Source organism: Lathyrus oleraceus, chromosome 7, assembly GCF_024323335.1.
Source record: "Lathyrus oleraceus cultivar Zhongwan6 chromosome 7, CAAS_Psat_ZW6_1.0, whole genome shotgun sequence".
Classification (NCBI taxonomy): Eukaryota; Viridiplantae; Streptophyta; class Magnoliopsida; order Fabales; family Fabaceae; genus Lathyrus; species Lathyrus oleraceus.
Genome location: NC_066585.1, coordinates 480,173,488 through 480,181,300, shown reverse-complemented (window position 1 = coordinate 480,181,300; position 7,813 = coordinate 480,173,488).

The window sequence follows — 7,813 nt, the reverse complement described above, 5'->3', positions numbered from 1 at the left end:
TTCATGAAAACTCCTATGGTCTCTTCATCATGAAACATGGCATCTTTTGGATTATTGCATTCATCTGAGGAGGTGTTTTAGACATTATATAAACATCATTTTTTCAGATTTCAAAATCACCTCCTTGCAAAATTTTAAATCATTTTACACACATTCTCTCAAACTTTCTAAGTGTTCATCCAAACTTTCTTAAAAGTGAAACCTTGCACAAACTGTCATTTTCTGCATTATAGTTTCATTTCATACAAAGAGCACTTGTATAATTATTGTGAGATTTGAGTGTTACAAAGGAGAAGATCAATTATTTAATTGATATACTTCAATTTTCATCTATTTCATCTTATACAAATTATTCAGAATTATATTCCTTGATTACAACTTATTCTTAGGATTGTTAAGGATAAGTTTGTAAGGTTTATCCTTGTTATCCGGTGTGCGGATACAAGAGGTCCATTTGTGAGAAATTGAGTCTCGATTGGACTTTAAACATTGTAAATCCAAGAGGATTGTTCTTGGTGTGTTAGAATAGATAGAAAGACCTTAAGGTGTCTTGTCTAGGAATCTAACATTATAGTAAAATTCTCTTTCGTATTGAAAGGGGAGTGGAGTACTCTCAATCTGTGAGGGGAACCACTATAAATCTCTGTGTCATTTACTTTCCTCACTTTACCGCTTTTACATCACTTAAGCAACTCAGAAAGTAAAAGTCATAAACCATCAAAAATCCGGAAAATACTCTTAGTGCCTCATCCCCCCCCCCTTTAAGGCACTCCTTCAACTTACAAACTGTTTAGTATGTTAGTTAAAAACTAGGGCTTGGTTTTCTTATAAATAGCATATTAGTTCTCACTTCTCCATCAATCCCTGATAATCCTAATCATAGGGAGAAGGTGGTATGGTTGAGATTCAATTGTAAACATGGTTCCTTAATGTGTAACTGAATCAAGAATGCAGTTTTTAACCACTTTGAATTTTCTTTCTCTTATTTTCTTTCTTTTGCTTTACTTTGGGGTTTTCTTGTTAATCAATAAAATGATCATACTCTATTTTCTAGACATCAATTTCACAACATATCAAATCAAATTATATTGATTCTTTTATTTGGTTAAACTAATTTTTCTTGAAAAGTAAAATAAATTTATTGGATGAATGGTTTGAACATGTGATGTGAGCTTTGCATTAGTGGTTGAAGTATTAGAATGGGTTGATTCTTTTATGGATTTTTATGTGGAGGGTGTGCCTGCAAAAGATTATATACCTAAGTTAGATAGTGTACTAGAAGGTATTAGAAGAGTTAATTGATTATGTAGTCATACTTAGAAGATAAAAATTTATTTATAGAGTAGTTGGACTCAAACATGCTCAATGTTATTGATATCTCTATTGAGGTCGCAAATGTTTTTGGTGGATAAGTGGAGTAAATGACTCAAAGGTAGGTGGTAGGGCCTATATAATATGAATTCATTATAAGTACCTCATACCTATCTATTATAATTTACTTCATGTATCTCTAAAATAAGTTGTTTAGAATGCTCTTTTTATTGCACCTTCGTGGAGTGGGCATCAGCCAAGTCTGGAACACTCTCCTTACAGTACTTTGCTTACGAAGTACACAAGGTATTATGTTCCTTCCCTTTCTTCCACTGAGGCCAAACGTGTGGTATCTTTTGTGGATGCTGAGTATGATAATGGCTTGGCTAATACCAAAGGTAATGAAAGGAAATAATTCATATAGTTAAAGGCATGTTCACACTTGGGAATCTATTGGAACCATTCATGATTTTTAAGAACTTAGTGAAATGCAATGAATTTTTTTTATTCAGAGAGAACTAGAATATGGATGATATTTTGTATACAAGTTTATGTACCTCTTTGATAGATGTTGGGTTACACATATCAATTAGTATAATGAAGTTGTTGGGATTGACTTTGATCCCAAGTTGGGTGATCATGAATCATATATATTTTTCCTCTTAAACCGTGTGGTACATTTTTATGTGTTAAACAACTTGTTGTACCTATTGACTTGTTTTAATATGATTAGCATATCCTACGCATGAAACTTATCACCTTATGTATTGTTCCCGATTTGCTTCATAAACACCTTATGCATGAATCTCCAGTATGTGGCTTTTACGCTCTTTGTAAAACCTTAAATCCCGCCTTCAATTTAATATGGAATTTAATTAAACAAAATATAACCATTCAAGGTGTCACACACAATCAAACATAGCCTTCTTCGTAACACGAGTAATAACATAACAATTTAGAACCTGTTATCGCATGTTCACCTTTACTTAGGGTATCGTCCCAGTAGAATAATTATTAAATCAAATAAACACGATATTGCAACTCATGACATTTAGTCTCATAAACTTAAACTTTCATAACGCAACAAAAGGAGTTGTATTGTTCAACTCACCACCACTTTAAGATCTCAACAAAACATAAATAGTAACTTCAACAAAATAAAACAAGTGAAAGCAAATGTTCCCAACCCGATGTTACATGATCGGAGTAAGACCATACTAAAAAAATGACAAAAACTAGTGGAAGTCACTCCAAGAGCTATCTTCCACTTACTTTAACAATGCTACTCCTGAGTATCTGCAAGTTGTCCATGGTGGACAACATTCAAACAGAAGAGGTGAGAAATCACATTTAATAATAACATGTATATACTTAAGATAGGATACCAACACATAGCATAATCTACACAATCTCAAATCACAGTATACCAATTACATTCTCACATCAACTCATCAATCACAACTCATTCACATACCAGTCATACACCAATTACACACAACATCAATATCATATGCATTTATCTCATTATGCATCCCATACTCAAAATGCAACTCCATGCAACTCTATGCATGTGGTACGAAATATGAACACTCAAGTTCATTTCGCTCCCTGATCCCCACCATAGGATCAGATTCCCTCTTGGAACTGGAGCACGCCAAATCGCTACCATCACCATAGGTAACACTTCACTAATCCCCCATAATAGGAATTGACTACTTGCACCTGATCCATCACCATAGGATTGAGGCTCACCAAAAATAACCAAAGTTCCGACAACATGAATGCATGGACTCTCAGCATGCAACAGCATACCCCTCTTTTGACCGTGTATGCCACCAGCAACATAATCAACATAAACATAACATATTTTATAATTAAATATGCAACATATTTAACAATCACCACAATTATTCATGCTCAACCATTCATTATTGACACATATAAGCATCTTCCATACAAAATTATTATAACCACATTACTATAACAACATCATCAATATTCAACATTTACATTGTTAACCAATTCTAATTAACATTATCAACATCATAACATCATCAAATACACATAATTCTCATCAATTATTCATGTTATCACGATATAATCAGCCCCTAAAACTAATTCCATTTGATGGTAAATTGTGTTAGCTTTCCAACACTTTGAACCGCATCTCAAACAGAGTCACAAATCTCAAGTTATGGTAAAAATCATGTTTGGCCTCAAATTTGTCTGGTTGTGACGAGTGAAGAAAACAGTTGCGCCTGTGCTGAGCACGGAGCTGAAGCACAACGGTGTTGAGCATGCAATGCTATGCTGAGCGTGGGCGTGCTAAGCATAAAATCCCGTTGAGCGCATCGTGACGGACATGATACTAATTTTGCTATGGAGTTCATATCCGAACTCCGATTTTTCCACTTCTAGCACCTAAAATCGACCCAAAATACAACATACATGTTATAGCATATTCATAGTGTATGATTTCATCAATTTTCATACATTAAAACCCTTTTTTTTCCCAAATTATGTTAACCATAAAACCTTCGAAAGTCCATCAATGGAGGAAAACATTAACAATTCCAAAATAGAAAAGTCACACATAATTATGCATGAAAATTCATAATCAATTCAACCAACAACATTATAATAACACCCAATTCAAAAATGATCAACACAGAAATACCCTATTGGAGATTAAGGACTCCTCTATCCTATCCCTCGTGCATAATCCCTTATTTAAGGTTGTTCTCCCTCTTACCTTGATTTCCCTAGCAAGCAATGAAATTATCCCTTGAATTTTTCTCCTTTTACCTCTAGCCAACTTTGTCTCATCCTCTTTTATTTCCAAATTATACGTACAATAAAAGTTATCCCTAAGCCTAGATTTTTCTCATAAACTTATACTTAAGGTTACAATTCTCAAAATTATGAACTTGACCCGACTTAAAATATTTTTTATTCCTTCCTCCCACTAATTTTCCTAGATTCTCATATTTGGCCCAATCACTCTATTTTTCTTAATAAAAATAATTCTAAATAATTCTATACACCCATTACTATTTTACCATGCCCTTAGCTTAAGGATTCACACCCCCACAATATTTCAACAAATAAATAAGTCAGCGAATAGATACAATTAATCAGTAGAATACAGTAAAATTTCCTATATAAAAAATGAGGTGTTACACTATTAAGCCTGGATGGTATAGCCTAATAGAAATACTTTGGTTCATCACTCATGATGGCCTTTTTGTAGCGTATGTTGGGTTTATCAAGATTTTATTAGAGAATTTCATATCCCATCATATGGGGTGGAAAAACACCCTCTGGAAAACCCAAAATGCCCCTCAAATTCTGGAGATGCATCTTCGGATGCACAATATCTTAAATTAAAACATTAACTGATCCAGAGATGCATCTCTGTAATATTTTAAAACATGCACCATGCATCCCACTCTGAAAGGCATTCTACACGTTTATTGTTCCGGAGATACATCTCTGCTTAGGATTTATAGAGATACATCTCTGTTGCCTATCAGAACAATGCAGGTTATGTTTTTTTTATGGTTTACGTAGTTGAAAGTGATGATTTATAAACATTAAGAACCTTGTTATGCGATGAGATTTAAACCATACAATCGATATGCAAAAATGACATATATAAATCCGGATGGTCCAAAAATGACATATATAAATAAAGTCAAAATACACAATAAAGTATAATGAAATGAAAATAAAATATAATCCATAATGAATCCAAAGTACAACTATTATATACTACTGCACTACTGCGTATTTTGGACTCCGTCTCCTCTGACTCCTTGGGCTTCTCGACCTTCAATATCCCTTCCTCCGAAGTTATCTTCAGTACATCAATGCCTCTCATGCCTCCGCCGTGATGGCATCTAGGACATGCCTCACATTAGACCCATCAGGTAAGATACCTCTGTTAATGTGTGCCTGCGCAATCTCAACTATGTGGTGACATCTAGGCAAGAAATCATAAGCGTGATCTAACTATGCCTGCTCCTCATTTAGTATCTCGTGATGAGATAGCCTCGATGGTTCTTCTAGAGAAGCCTACACCATATACATATGTGACACCCTGAAGAACCCCCGTTGATGCAGCTTCAGTCACTCTCAGCTATGGTACTCCGTGTCTCCTCTGGTACTAGATTACTAAGATAATCATCAAACATGGCATTCATCTCTCTACGTGTCATACCAGGAGGATCAAAGAGAACAGGGTGTCTAGAAATGGTTTGGGTGTAGCCGAATTAACACATCACGCACTCTGGTAGATAAGAAGCAGTGAAACATGATCTGTAAGCAAACCATCCTGAGTATATAACTATTTCATCAAATGGTCATATCTCCCGGTGATCAACGTAGCTATTGAAGTGCATGTCCTCAGAAACCAAGCGGTCAAGATAAACTATAAACGGTTTTATCGCCTGGTTCCCTTTGAGCGGGGAAAATGCAGACGCATGCGACATATCCTCAGTATAAGTCGACACACAACACCAGCCGGAGATGCAGTGGAAGTGTTAGAGGTTCCAAGATTGAAAAGTGTTGGAATACACAAATCATCGGTAAGGGCATTGCAAAAATCAATGAAATGACAACAATATTAAAAGACCAATAAATATTACCGTCATTAGTGATGGTGCTACCTGTGACCTGCTTCATCTTCCATATATAGCCCTCTTATAACTTGGAGTACAAGTAGATCAAATAAGCTCCCCCCCAGTTATACTCATGGATCTGCTCGAAGTCCTCGAAGTACCGTAGGTAGACGACACAAATTATCAGTAAGGGCATTGGAAAACTCAATGAAAATGACATAGAAATATTAAAAGACCAATAAATATTACCATCATTAGTGTGATGCTACCTGTGACCTGCTTCGTCTTTCATATACAACCCTCTGATAACTTCAAGTTCAAGTAGACCAAACAAACGCCCCCCCACTTATAATCATAGATCCGCTTGAAGTCCTCAAAGTACCTTAGGTAGACGACATCCACATAAGTGGAACTTTTGTCCACGAAAATCATAGTGCCAACCAAATATAGCAGGTATGCTCTCATAGCATACGCTCTATGAAGCCCCACCAGCTCGCCATCGCCTCTAGCCTGCTCTGCTTTAACGATCTCATATGTATATACCTTTTTCAGGAATTCAAACCTATCATGAGGCCCTCTGATTTTTTCCAACTCCTTCATGGAAGCCTCTAGGTCAACTCCCAGATAGTCTACCATCATCTCAAGTGCCTCGTCTTTGCTAATCCTCCCATGATCTAGAAGTTTCCCCCTGATCAGAAGATGCAGCAAACACGACACATCATCGAGTGTGAGATACATATCACCAAGAGGTAGATGAAATGGTGAGGTCTCGGTGTGCCATCTCTACACAAATGCATTAAGCATCATGTGGTTGACCGTAACATAACCGGTCTTGCACAAGTCCTTTATCCCAGATTGGGACAAAGCTGCCTAAAACAACTTGTCATTTGACTAAGGCAAGCCGATAGTCTTCCTCTCATGGTTAATAAGCTTCAATGGATCACGGTCTTGCAGAAAAATAAATCTATGTCAGAAAGTTATAATATAATAATAAGCATAAATTAAAAAAAATGAATCTAACTAATTTTACCTCTTCATCACAAATATGCCTGATAACATGGTCTGGGTACAGAGGCAACAATGATAACTCTACAGGGCCTCCTCCAATTGCATGAGGTGGCTCTGGATCATCCTCCACAACAACCTCACCATCTGGAAGTGTCACTAGATCAGCATCTGGAGGTGGCACTAGCTTAGAAGCATCATCAGTCGGAGGTGGCCCTAGTGCCTCAGATGCCACCAGTGACTCATGTACCTATGAAGCATGAATAGGTGAAACCTGTCGCCTATAGAAGGATGGAGGGAGTGATTTGTCTATAGGTGAAACCCGTCTCCTACGGGAATAAGAAGATAGAGAAGCATGAGTCCCAGAAGTAGATGCATCTGCATGACTAGAGTGAACAAAAGCCTCTATAACCTGACTTTTCTCCCTACGCATTGATGCATGTTATGCAATCCTCCCGCGCCCTAGTATATCATATCCATCAACCATGATTCCTATAATTAAACCAGACAATTAGTACAAACAAGAAAATAACTAAAAAAACTGACTAATAAAAACCTAAAAATAAACGTTGAAAAATTCTGGAGATGCATCTCTTGAATTTTCTACAAATCTTTAGGTCCGACAATGGCGGAAATGCAGACATACAAACTCCAAAAATAATAGTTTGGTCATCATTTCTAACTAATAAACATGTTTTACAGTATGTCCAAACTATGATTCATGCATTTTCCACTCATTTCTTACCTTAATCATCAATTTCTACTCATTTACACACAAAAACTCAAAAACGTTTCAAAACATAAAAAAAACTTACAAGTTTACTTCGTACTTGAATGATGTCTCTGATGTACCTGATGTTGATTGAAGAACCTTTAAA